General features: G+C 41.7%; 1 protein-coding gene across 11 annotated transcripts in view; it reads left to right on the top strand.

Annotated features, from left to right (window-relative positions):
* NCKAP5 (NCK associated protein 5) overlaps nt 1-14190 on the top strand; it is a 1062317-nt gene that overhangs the window by 96547 nt on the left and 951580 nt on the right. Inside the window, exon 1 of one of the 11 annotated variants that reach the window (XM_057551414.1) lies at nt 1197-1320. The exons of the other annotated variants lie outside the window; for them this stretch is intronic. The gene's annotated coding sequence lies outside the window, so the exon portion shown is untranslated. Of the gene's footprint in view, nt 1-1196; nt 1321-14190 lie in introns of those variants that run through there. 11 annotated transcript variants of the gene reach the window in all.

Genomic DNA, 14190 nt, shown 5'->3' with positions numbered 1-14190 from the left:
AAAGTATAGACAAGTGTTTTGAAATGCAAACTGTTTCTGTCTGGGTTTCTTCCCTTTAAGTACCTGGAGATATGTTTGCTGTTCTGACTTGTCTCCTGGGAACCTGAATGCAGGTACTGCTGAAAAAGTTCAACTTTGACACTCAGCTCAGTGGGGACGTGAGATCCACATCCTCGCTTTCACTTTCCTCCCAACTCTTTCAAACTCTCCAAATATTCTTTGGGAAATAAGGAAGGGTGGGCTCTGTGTGCCGCCAGCCTGAACCCGGGCCCCCTCTCATCACGGTTGCCCTGGGCCACCTGGAAGTTCTGCGTCAGAGCCACGTGCATTTGTCTTTCTGCTGCATGCTTCTCGCTGCTGGGTTTGCGCCTGAGCGCCTGCAGTGAATTCAGCCCCTTGTAATCAGTAGCGCATCCTGGCTGATGCCTGCCATCCAGGCCTGACAGCCCTGCTGCACGGATTGGCAAGCGGCTGTTAGTCCGTTACCTCCTGCACGTGAGCCCCGAGACTCCATACGGGAGACCCAGCTGTTCCTCCATTCAGCAGCTCTGTCACCAGCCCACAAGAGCAGCGACAGCCTTCCCTGCCTTTCCCTTTTTCTCTGGTCTCAGAGAATTGTAAGAAGCCAGTGCCTGAAAACTCCTAAAATATTTGATTGTTTTCCATGGAGTTCTAAGGTGGGCAGCCTCCTTCTGCGTGTTTGTCCACTCCAGATTTTTCCATCAGAGGACACTCTCTTGCATATGATTTCTTTAAAAATTTTATTGAAGTATAGTTGATTTACAATGTTGTGTTAATTTCTGCTGTACGGCAAAGTGACTCAGTTATACATATATATATTCTTTTTCATATTCTTTTCCATTATGGTTTATCACAGGATACTGAATATAGTTCCCTGTGCTATACAGTAGGACCTTGTTGTTTATCCATCCTATATATACTAGTTAGCACTGGATATGTTTTATGTATTAAAGCTCAATGCTTTCTGTGAATTTTTACTTAAAGAAAGGGATGTGCTACTAAAACAGTTTCCAAACCATTATTCAAAGCTTATCTTTTGCAGAAGAAAACCTGAGGCATGAGGAGGGGAAATGATTGGTCCAAAGTCACCCAGCAAGACGGTGGCAGAGCTCCAACTAGAAACCCAGCCTCCTGTGCTTGTCCCGGCATGCATTTCACATTTCAGTTCTTCCAGGCTGTAGAAGAAATAGGATCCACGTGTGGTTCCTAGCCTTCTTGCAGGAGCTGGGCTGTGTGAAGGTGTATAGATGAAGGTGGTCTGGTAAAGAGAGAAGCTTCCAGTTTTGTCTTTGGCTCTGGGTATGTTTCTTAACAACTCTGTTCCTCATTATTTTGGCTAGAGAACCAAAGAGTACTCTGTGATTATTTGACAGTTGATGACGTAAAGGCAAGCCGGGCATTTCAGGCAGTGGAATAGTACAGAAGGCACTTTGCATCAGGTGCAGGTTGAGAGACCGAAGGTGGTTCCCAGCTCTGACATTTTGTGTTTCTGCCTTACTTCCAAGTCTCAGACTTCTTTTATTGACCACACCTTACTTGTCTTCCCCCTCTTTGGGGCTCCTCTTGCCTGGGGAAACTTCACTTTCTCATGGATTCTTACCCCTCACCCTCGTTCTCTCACTGCAGCCTGGACCTCCAGTGCTGACATTCAACCAGATTCCACTGACACCCTGCATTCCTCTTTTTCTCTGGAGCCTTCCTTGCCCCTGACACCCCTGCCTATGGTATGTGGATTCTTCAAGTTGAAGTGATGATTTTCTTCTTTGGAGCCTCATGGTAGCCTGTGCTGATTTTTGCTGTGGGATCTGAAGCTCTGTAGTACCTAGTTAAGAACCTCTTTCCATCAAAAGCCAGGGCTGTATGTCAATACTTCCTATATCCACGGCACCTAGTACAGAGTATAGCAGTTCAATGTGCAATAGCAAATAAGTAAAGGAGTGAATTGCTAATCTTAAGTATCCCCTTTCCTGCATCAAACACCCATGCCTCTGCACGTGGCTGACAAAAACATCTTGTAAGTGTGCTGAGTGGCTTGAAATTCTTCTTCACTCTGGTTGAAAGCTCTCAGTGCCAGACTCCCCGGTATGCAAACAAGGGCTATTCCTGATGTGATGCCGCCAACCTCCCATGCCTCATTTCTCTCCACTCCCTCGCATGTACTATGCGTCTGTCCTTGGAGGTTCCTGGCATGACCGTCCATCTATATCTTCCATCAAGGCTTGAGGGGCAGCGTGGTGGAGCGATTGAGGACTTGGGTTCTGGAACCAGACTGCCCAGGCTCAAGTCCTGCTTTCATCACTGGCCGGCTTTATGATCTTGGTTAATTCACTTGACTTTTCTGTTTCAGCTTTTCGTCTTTAAAATGTGGCTAGTAAGAGTGCCTACCTTATGGGAGGATGGGGAGAATTAAATACATTAATAGAGCTAAAACACTTAGCTATACATCAATATAGCTAAAACAGGCAGAGATTTAAGTACTGATGAGTATTAACTGTTATTATCGCTATCGCCTTACCAGCGCTCATGTCCTACCCCAGACTTAATAAATCGGCATTTCCAAGGTGTGATTCAGACCCAGGAATAGTTAAAAAGTTCCTCAGATGATTCGGGTGGGAATTCCTGTCTTAGCTGCTAGGAGCTGCTTTCTGTTACCTAAACATGCTGGGTTTGTATGTTCTTTAGCACCTCAGTATCTTTACACTCTTGCCCGTGGCACCTGCCTATCCACCCAGTTTATCCTCCAGACCCTTGCCAAATTTGTAATCTCATGCCTAGCCAGGCACCTGGCACAGAGTGAATTCCCAGCAAACAAATGATGAAAAAAAAAAATGTATGAATGTGTGCTTGATGGGTACTCTGAGAGAAGATTTAAATTTTCTTCCCCATAATCACTACTGAGTGATGACTGTATACCAGGCACATTTCTAAACACTTCGCAGGTGCTGTCTCATTATGATCATTATACTCATTTTCCAGGCAAGGATACTGAGGTTCAGAAAGGTGAGGTAATGTGCAAAGGTCACATGGGCAGTCAAAGAGGCAGAGGCAGGATTTGAACCCTGAGCCCATACTCTTAACCTTTCATTGTACGGCTCTCTGGACATGTGGAAGGCAGTCTTTCTTATGAGCTTTTCCTATGGTGGGACTTTGATTTTTCTTGTCTTCCCCTGGACTGATGGTCCTGGAGAGCAGCAAATCAGATAAACACTTCAAGGTGCCAGCCGACTGAAGTGGTGGTTCACATTTTCTAGTCTCGCAGAAGGGTCAAAGCCCATGCCCAGCCCTTTGGTATTTTTGTTCTTCTCTTAATCTCAGACAAGAATCCCCTTGCAGGTTGGGCCGAGTTTATGGCTCAACATCAAGATTATTTGCACTCTCGGTATATGCGTGGGTAGGCTGAGTTCAGCTTGGTCAAGAGTATAATTCAGGGGATTTAGATTTAAAAAAAAAAATTGGAAGTAATGGTTGGCCATTTGGTTGGTCTCTGGAAAAGTTTACCAAGGGAAGTGGTAGTATTTTGTGACAGTGGGTTTAAATAGCCGGAATGGTTGAGGTTTAACACTGGCAAGTCATAGAACCAGTTAAACACAAGATACCTTATAGCTTTATTTTTCTCTACTTCTCTAATTCTACAAAGTTTAATGCCTTTGGAATTTTAGATTCCCCATTGTGCTTTCTTTATAGATGAAATAATAAATCTCTTGGATACATAGAACATTACCCACAACATTTACTGTGCCCCCAATACATACTTGCCTAATGAAGTGTGTCGTGTCCTTTTGGAAGCCTCAATTACACAAGGTACTTCCCAGTAGTTACATAAATTAATGTGGTATTTTCAGGGCAAGAAACCAGATCTCTCCTCTTAGAAATAAACTTTCTGGATTAGTGATTCCTTTGAGCAGAATTTGGATGCACTTTAAGAACCCAGTGGGCTGAGTTGAAGAAGAAAGTCCCAAACCCATTGTGGAACATAAGCTTGGATAATAATATGGCAGATACATATTATGATGTTGAAAGACCAGCTGTTAGTTCTGAAACGTGGGAACAAGTGTTACTGTCAAGATGTGTGCCTGACAAACTGTTCCACGAAGGGACCTTGCTTCATTTGACAAATTGAATCTGGAAGCATAGAACACTGATCCAGGCCAATCCAAAAGATACGTCCTAAGTGTGACCCATTGTCAGTGCTGATCTGTTTTTAGAAACTTAAAAAAAAAAAAAATCAAAGTAATACATGCTCATATTTAGAAAACCAAATAGTACTCAAATGTCTATATAAATAATAACTATATATCATATATATTTACATATGTCACTTGACATATAGATTAAATGGTAGTTCTAAAATGTTTACATATATATAAACAGTGCATGTATATATGAAGATATATATATCTGACAGTCTTTTAGCTGCTTTTTCTGTACTATTTTTAAATAATGTTTTTTATATCTAGTTATAATTTCAAATTATTTACCTTGTATTATGATAGATTACAATATATATTTCTTACACCTCCTACACCCTTCCTGTTCTCCAATGGAATTATATCACAATTTTGATTAAACGTCTATTCAGTGCTTATTTTTACCATGATTGTAAATAACATTTACTGTTGAGTCAAATAATTTATTCTTGTATTTCCTTTCTCTTAAAAATATTTTTCCTAGAGTTATTAATTGCCTAATTTCGAACACTGACTTGGTTTTCTAGGAATCTATAGTTAAATTTTCCAACAGCCATTTGACAAATGTGTCAAAGATAACTTACTTTTCAAACATTCTTCTTATATGGATAAATTCTCAAGTCACCGTATACTGTTTTTTGTGTTTTTGTTTGGTCGGTTGTCAAACAGAAGTTAATTATTAGTTGTGACATATCAGAAGCAATTTAAAAGGCCTGTCTTCAACATTTCTTTTATTCTAATTATAGTCAATTACTCATATGTGGGTAAACGGACAGAAATGATCTGGTTTTATTGTAGTTTGTAAATAACATTCATAATTTAGTTGTATGGTTCCATGAATACTCCATAGATTTTAGTGTAAGAAATAGCCTTTGTTTCTGAGTACCTCTGACATGTAGAATAGCTTCATCAGAGAAAAGCAAGTGATGCTTCATGTAATGTTATTTTATGAATAGGTAAATGAATGGCCCACTTGAAATGACACTTGAAGAGAATTTCTTCCCTTTCTCATTTTCTTCTCATTTTTTCAGCCCAGATTTGCATGATCAGGAATGTGAGATACTTTATTATTGGGAGTAGTTAAAAGAGTTTACTAGAAAATAATTTGAAAGAGATTGTGTTTTTGGAGATTGCCAGTAGAGGGCCTTATTAAACTGAATAAAATTTCACATACAGACCAATGGCAATAGGTACCTTGTGAAAGAAGCCATTGTTTTTAGGATACCTGATTAATAGCAATAAAACTACCAAAGTAATCTTTTTAAAGTGCATTGTATTTTTTTAAATCTGGAGAAATTAGAAGTCTCAACTTTTTATTTTCATTGTTAGGGAAAATTGGAGAATTCAGATCATTCACTGGAGAATTCAGCCCATCCACCAAACCAGGACTTTGGATGCCAAGTCATAAAATCTGTACATCACCTTTCTTTTGGAGTTGGAGCCCCGGACTCTGAGCCTTTTGGGGAAATTAATATTGGCTGTTGAATATGGAGGAAAAACATGATGGTTCCCCCATCCTAGGGACAGTTTATACTTGCTTCCTATATTTGAGTGAGCCCCACTCTCAGCAAAATGGGTTTTCTATTCCCTGCACCTGCACCAGAATCTCACTCTGTGGTATACCCTCGATTCAGACACCGGGAAAGAGAATCTAGAGGAATCGTGAGAGCTGGAGAACATTATTAAGTGCTCCATCATGCTATGTTGCCGTGAAGGAAAGAGTTGTGGGGACTTGAGCTGACTTTTCTAGAGTCATTTGGTGGGTTAGCACGGAGCTCTTCTCTTCCTACTCACTGGCCTGTTTTCAGCTTCTCCTACTCACCAAAATCTCTCCTTAGGAAGACTCCCCCTCCCCCTGCAACCTCACTGGGAAGATTCCTGCTCAGCCTGAATGTTCCTTCCTCAGGAGAGCTTTCCTTACTTGTTATAGACTCGGATAGCTTCAGGGACTTGCTTTGCATAGCACGTATCACTAGTGTAATTAAATATATGGTTAACTATTGGATTCAGAACGTCTCCCTGTCTAGGCTTTAGTTGCATAGGGGCAGAATCTGTGTCTATCTTGTTTAATATTGTAGCCTGAGCACCTAGAACAGTGGCTGGTAAATGGTAGGTGCCCAACAAATATTTGGTGAATGGACAGATATAAGCAAATTTTCAGACTTTAGTGCTTTCTCCTCTCCATTCTTACACTTCTGAAAACATTCCTTTTTTGCAACTCAATTGATGACATTCAAATCTCATGGCATTCGACATTTCTGTGGACACAGGGAACAAAGGCAAGACATTTCTTTTTACCGAGCTTTTAATGATTGAGTGAGTGCCTGTTTAGTTCCAGTCGTGTAAGTATCAATACTCACGGCATTCGTCAATGGGGGTTCTATAGGTGTGAGAGTAAATGAAGAAGAGGATGGACAAGGTTTATTTTCTTCCCTCGTTGATGAGGACAAGGGAATGGGAAGAGGAAGATGTCTTGCGTTGAGTAATGGGCCCCTTTATGTTTCCCAGCTTGAGCTGGTAATTTTCTGGATACCCTTTCCCTGAGAGGCTGCATTATACACCAGAAAGACCAGGATTTTTGGAGTCAGTTAATACAGATAGAGTAACAGAAAACAAATAGCCACAGCTCGTGCACATGTGACATTTACCCTTAGATAGACCTGGGTTCCAGCCTCTGTTCTGATCTTCATCAACTTTGGGAGAGTTATTTAATTTCCTTGAGCTCGGTATCCTCATCCATAAAATGTAGTAATATCAACAATGATTTCACCTGATATTTATTAAGTGCTTGCAATGTGTCTGGCCCTGTCGTGCTTTCCATTTATACTGTCTCATTTAATCCTCAAAATAGCCCTCTGAGATAAATATTCCTATCAATTCTATTTCACAGATGACAAAACCAAGGTACCGAGAGGTTAATTTGTTCCAGATTGCATAGTAAGACTCTGACCCAGATAGTTAGATTATATTACCTCCTTATCATTGTGAGGATTAAATGAGATAAAGTGCGAAGAGTGCCCGCACAAAATTAGACTTGCAGTACGTGGTGACTGTTACTGTCACTATTGGTTCCTTATCGTTGAAGACATTATGGGTCCTTGTAAGCAGGTGATTGCTGAAGGGAAATGAGAGGGCTAATGTCAGCCCCATGTGTCTGGTCATAGGGACTTGTGGTTTAATCCCGATGTCAAATGTCAAGAACCCCATTTACTCGGCATTTTGGCACGTACAAGTATTTGTAGCCCGAAACAGCTAACAAGGAGGCTGCGCACCCCTAGCCCTCCTGGACCGTGAATACATTTATTATGTTCTCCCCATATGGACATAGTTTTCATTGCTCAATACCTTGTGTCTGTTTATGTGATCCCCCTGGCTTTATCATCTCTGCATTTTGTTTGGCAAAACTGCCAAATCCCGTGGTCTTTTGTATGCATAGAACTGCTTATTTGAAGTACAGTGGAATCATGTTATGAAGTTGGGTGGGTATAAAGTGTGTTCAGCTCCTTTTGGTGGGGTCTTAATTTGATGCCTTTTTCCTGCACCCCTGGACCACCTTCCCTAGCTCCTCCCGCCCCCTTCCTCTTCTCCATCTCTCACTCTTTACCCCACCTTATTTCTCTGTCCTTGTCTCTCTCAGTCGTCTCTCTTCTCATCTCTCCCTCTCTTTGCTCATCCTCTTTTTTTGGTTCTTTTCCTTCGTTATTTTAATGTACCTCTTCTCTGCTTCCTACTCCTCAGAAAGCCGAGTGGAGAAGTGATGGTGGTCCGTGTTTCTCACTGGCGATGGACCAGGCACTGGAGAAGGGAATCATTTCAGTTCTCTACCTCTCCATAAACTTCAAATACCCTAGGGCCTCATTCTAATGCTGATCCCATTAAACAAAGAACACATCCAGATTTCAAGCCAAAGTAAGGGAGAAACCAAAAGAGCAAGCAGAATGGTGGAGTGGAGTGAAATCTGGATGGAGAATTGAACAACCCTGCTTGTAAAATTCTTCCACAAGCCAGCTGTCTGACATGGGATCAAGTGGCCCCATCTGCAAAGTGAGAGGTGGGGATCAGATAGTCACAAGGCCGTTTCTGGCCCCGTGATCCTGTTATTCCTTAACACACAGTGACTTCAATCTGACTCACAACATAGACAGTCATGCACAGCACTAAGGAGAAAAGCCCCTCCCCCAGGAGAGTGGGCGCAGGTCTGGGCTGAGAGCACCCTTGCAGCGTCTGAGACCTCCAGAAGTCCCGTTTTCCCAAAGTGCTAAAGTGACTCGTCACTGCACAGTGCTGTGTGTCTTCACAACAGATGTTGAAGGATCACCCTTGAAAGGGTGTTTCTCCAAGGCATTTAATTATAACCTCCACAGAAGACTAACAGATGTTGTAATTGTCTTTACTCTTTGATTAAATAGTCTCTGCATGAGTGGCTTTCTTAGATTTTCCTTCTCTGTTTTGTATGGTCTTTACAAACTGACATGTGTCTGCAGTTTTCTACAGATAGCTCCTCAATGGGCTTGGTAAGAATCTTTGCAGATTCATAATTTCATTCTATTTCTTTTCTTTATCTGTCTATCTATCACCTATCCTCTCTCTCTCTCCCCTCCCTCTCTCTCTCTGTTATCCATCTCTCTCTCTCTCTCTCATCCATCTCCCTATCTATCTGTCTATCTACCTACCTACTTACCTACCTACCTACTTACCTAGCTATCAAACCTGGGCTGGGACAAGCTGTGCTTCTATAGACTGAACCATTGGTTATACAGGCAGCCGGGGGATGGGAATATGCACGTGGTTAGGAGACTGGCCTCTCTCTTTACCATTTGTCCAGGGAAGTGACTGATGCCCATAAATGTTCCCTGGGAAAAAATTGTGCAAAGTGGGAAAAGAGAATTCTGCAAACCTCGTGCTGCAGCCAAGCATGCCAGGTGCCAAGCGTGCAAATGAGTTTGCAAGCAGAGAGAAAAACCAACATTCATGATGTGAATGTCTGCAGATTTCCTTGGCAGTATTTGCTCGGGGAAGATAAGTTATCAGCCAGAAGCCTTATCGACATCAAAGGCATTATTTTCATTCCATTATTGAGAACCCAGGATTCTTTCTTTGCATCAGAGATGTGGCCTGTGTTCTAGGGCTCATTTATCTCACCTTCTACTTAGCCCATCAGGAAACAGGATGCCACTAACTTTACATGAATACGAATGCTTCTTTCTCAGTGTCCAAAGTAGTATGTTTTTTCCTTGAGAAGAAGAAACTATAAGGAAGGGGTTCAGACATGAAGTCAATTTATGGTTGATGAAGACAAGAGGAATGGAAGTAAATACTGAATCAGTATTTTAGAGGGGTCTGCCTAATGATTGTCCCCACCTCACCATACGGAAACATCTGAAAAGGGCTCATAAATCAGGGCAAAGGTCAATTCTTAGATCAACTTGAGGGAAGAGAAAGATCATTGGCTTCACTGGATGAAGTAGTATTAAGCCTTTCATTGGGGGAAAAAAAGGAAGAAAATATTTAGATTGTTTAATCAAATAGACCCCATGTAAATATGATCTGTTTTATCTGTACTTGCTAAGGAAGAGGAGGGAAGAGAGTATTTTCTGAGCATACGATGGATTCTGAATATATATGCTACTAGAAAATCAAAAGGGAAAAATACTTGTCTTTACGGGGTTCACAACATATTGGAGAAAAGGAGTTAATCTCACAGGGGACATTCAAAGAATACTATAAACCAATCAATATGACTGAATTCCAAATGAATGATCAGAGCTTTGCCAAACTAAACGGTTTTATAAATTGACCGGGATCTTGACCCTTCTACAACCTATATCTATAAGAAATGGCTAAAGAAATTTGATTTATTCAGGTGATTTGGAGGAGAAAGAGGAGTTTAAAACTTTTTTTGAAGTATAATATACATGCAGATAAGTGCACATAAGTATACAGCTTGACACATTTTTACAAAGTGAATACACCTCTATTACCAGCTTTCAGACCAAGAAATATCACCAGCACCCTCCTTAAGTTCCCTTTTAATCACACCTCTCAGGTAATCATCATGAGAACTTCCAGTAGCATAGATTAATTTTGCCTGTTTTTGCACTTTATATAAATGGAATCACCAGTATGTACAACTTTCTTTCATTCAAATTGTATTTGTGTGATTCACCCACATTGCTGCGGTTAGTCGTAGAGTTTTCATGCTCATTGTTGTATAGTATTCCATTGTGTGGCTGTATCATAATATAGTCTCTCTACTGTTGGTGGTGTATTTGGAGAGTTTTCAGTTTGGGACCATGACAAATAGTGCTGCTATGAATATTCTAGTACATACATATCCCTTGGTGAACAAACATACACATATCTGAGTGTGTATGTGTGTGAGATTGCTGCATCACAGGGAATCTAGGAGATACTGCTGAATAGTTTTCCAAGGTGGTTGCCCCAATTTTTATTTCCACTAACAACATGTGAGGGTAAAGGTGGTGTTTGAATTTACTCGAGAGAATACTACTTAACTTCCACTACTACTTAGGGTAGAAGTTAAAGAGAAACAGTTGTGGCCTAATGTTAGGCAGAACTTTTGATCATCTGGAAATTCACAGACTGAAACTGGAGCCGTATGAAATAGTTCCTTGTCTCCTGAGGTGCTCAGACAGTGATGAGATGGTCTTTATTGAGAAGGAAGGTGAGCTGGAGGATTCCAAGGCCTCTTCCATCTATGGACTTTGTAGATCTAAATTAATAAGCTCTATGGAAACAAAGATGCAAGAAGTTAAAAGCAGTCATTGCCATGGACCAGGTGGTCAGATGGTAGGAGACCAGGTGTGAGTAAACAGGAGTGATTACACAGTCAGTGCTGACTGTGAATGAGGGCAGAGGCCATTCAAGGAAGGGAGACAGGTACAGGGACCTGAGTAGGAAGTGGTAGAATTGAGGGGGTCATAAAAAGAGATAATATATTAGTAGATAGAAGGAAGAAGAGTAGTTTTCATGCAGCTATAGGTGTATTTTAGAGTGTGAATGGAACACAGGTTGACGCAGTTCACTGTGCTGAATGCTTAGAACCAATTATGAGAAATATAAAGCAAAGCAGAGGCATTTGATCAGCTCAGTCTGAGATCAAAGGATACTTGAAAGATGCCCTGGAGGAAAGCTGTTCCACAGGGTCGTGGCCAGGTCACAGACCCCAGGGCACAAGGCAAGGCAGCATTTCTGCAAGACTCATTGGAGACTATGTAGGGCTCAAACTTCTGCTCCAATCTCTTCCACACATTGGATCCCTCTGATTTCTAACTTCTGTTTGTTTGTACTTCAGTATCCTCACTTCCCCTGGAAAACTCATGGTGACTTTCTATGGTTAATCTCTGTTGTGGGTTCCCCAATCACCAGCCAGTGTTACCTGGTATTGAGCAAGCACCTCATTGAACCCTGTTCCCATCACTACCAATTCCCCATGGAATGGGGGCAAGTTGATGGGGAGGGACAAATGCATCCCCTACTTGACAGAGTTATTTTGGATCAGATTCCATCTAACTCTATCTTATTTCTTTCACCTTACTTTGATGCTTGTCATTTCATGATTCCTATGAACAGACATGAGAAATATCTTCTATAAGTTGGCACTAGGACCTGATCAGAGAGTACTAAGAAGTCTGATCATGTTCTCCTTTTCACTTCAACTGCCAGGAAGCTCAGAACCAAAATTACGTGCTTAAATACAAGTGCTCTGTTGGCTCGTATCCTGCATGTTTGCAATTTTCCATTCTCTCATCTTTGTACTTTGTGGTAGACAGAATCCTAAGATGGACCCCGAGAGATCAGCCCTTTCTTATACATGCATGTGGTGTGTAATTCCCTCTCTCTGGAGTGTGGGCAGAGCCCAAGATTATGATGGTTCTCACTCCTGCAATTAGGTTACATTGTATGGTAAATGTGGAGAGACTTTTGCAAACGTAATTAAAGTCCCTAATCAGTTTACATTGAGTTAATAAAAAAGGAGGTTTTCTTGGATGGGCCTGACCTAATCCGACAAGTCCCTTAAAGTCTAGAGGCCAGAGATTTGAAGCCTCAGAGATTCTCCTGCTGACCTTGAAAAAGCAAGTCACCATGAGTTGTACAGATGCAAGGAAATGAATTCTGCTCACTGCTACATGAGCTCAGAAGAAGACTCCAGGCCTCAGGTGAGACCCTCAGGCGAGACCTCAGGCCTGCTTACCTGTGAGACCTGAACAGAGGCCCCAGATAAGCTGTTCTCAGATTCCTGAGCCGTGGAAGCTGTGAGATAATAAATGTGTATTATTTTTAAGCCACTCAATTTGTTACACAGCAATAATTAGTGTACATATTTTCACTCTATCTTAGTTTTGGTCTTTATTTGTTGTGTATGTAGCCTCTTTAATTCCTTTGTGACTTGATTAAAATTGAATGGACTAAGGAATAAATTAAATAGTGTCCTAGGGCCCCCTCACACTTACTCCAGGGTGATAAGGATGGGGCTGTCCCCTCCATGGCATCAGGCTCCCTCCTACCTCTGTGATTTGGCTCGTGCCTTTACCTCTACTTGGAAGGTCTTCTTAGAATCTCCACTTCTTTAAACTCCATTCAAACTTAGAGGCTTAGCATGAGTTCTACATCCTCCATAATTCTTGCAATCTGATTTTTGGAGGATTTTTTTTTCTTTTCAATATTTATTTATTTGGTTGTGCTGGGTGTTAGTTGCAGCTCACGGGCTCCTTAGTTGTGGCTCATGGGCTCCTTAGTTGTGCCTCTCCAGCTCCTTAGTTGCAGCAGGTGGGTTCCTTAGTTGTGGCTTGCCGGCTCCTTAGTTGTGGCATGTGAACTCTTAGTTGCGGCATGCATGGGGGATCTATTTCGCTGACCAGGGATCGAGCCCAGACCCTCTGCATTGGGAGTGTGGGGTCTTAACCACTGCACCACCAGGGAAGTCCTGAGGATTTTTTTTTTTTTTTCTGTTTCTAAATCCCTACAGCTGGGGTTCCCAGTCTGAGGGCTGATGGCATCATAATTACTTCAGGGAGGTTTTAAAAATGCAGATTCCCAGCATTCTCTCCCTCTCTCCCTTCCCTAGGGATTCTGGTTCATTATTGAATATTCGAAAACCTTCCCAGCTGGTATCACTGGGCAGCGAGGTTTGGCAATGGTTGCCCTGTCAATGTCGGCTCTGTATATAGTATCTTGCGTGACTTACTGCCTGTGCCTGAGGCTCTCAAAACTTTAAGCCAAATATATAGATCCCCTCTAGCCTGGACAGCACATTATATATTTCTTTAATCTTAACCTTGGTTTTATTATTTTTCTACTTGTACCTTCCCTTTGGCTTTCCTTCCTCAATTATTTGTTTTATCATTTTCATTTTGTGTATATTTTTGTAAGTAATCACAAATCCTTGGGGGGGAATGAGATTGGGAATAAAGAAAGAAACAGAAAACCAGTGTCCTCTTCCCTAAGACTTTAATGTATGTGAGTCTCATTTCCCTGGCAACAGTAAAACTTTCTAAACCATGGATTCTGGCCCACATCGTACCTGGCACAATTTGACCGTATAGGAACAGTGTTCAGAAAACTAAAGACTGATGGTTGGACCGATAAGAAAAGGTTCTTGCTTTGTACAAAGAGCATTCCTTCCTCTCTTTTCTGCCCTGACCTTGTCTCCTTCCTCACCCCCTTCTCCTATCTTTTGAAGCGCTGAACAAAGAATTGCTCTTTTTCCTGAACTCAAGCATTCGAGGCTGGCATAATGCACAGATAAGGCTTTAGAATTAATAGGAGGACTCTTTGTCTCTTTCAGGGGGTTTCATCTGCCTGAAATGGCTTTACACTGAGGTGTATTATTTTTTGAGCTTCCTGGTTCTGTGAACAGGCACATTTTAGACACAGGGCTGGAAGTGTGAGTGGGAAGGGGGTGGGATTAATCATCGGACACTGCCCTTTCCCCTTCTAAAGCCCCATTGAATGTGCTGCA

The sequence above is a fragment of the Balaenoptera acutorostrata genome, chromosome 8, assembly GCF_949987535.1.
Source record: "Balaenoptera acutorostrata chromosome 8, mBalAcu1.1, whole genome shotgun sequence".
NCBI lineage: Eukaryota > Metazoa > Chordata > Mammalia > Artiodactyla > Balaenopteridae > Balaenoptera > Balaenoptera acutorostrata.
Note: the sequence above shows the minus strand (reverse complement) of the source record. Positions and strands in the feature narration are given on the sequence as shown.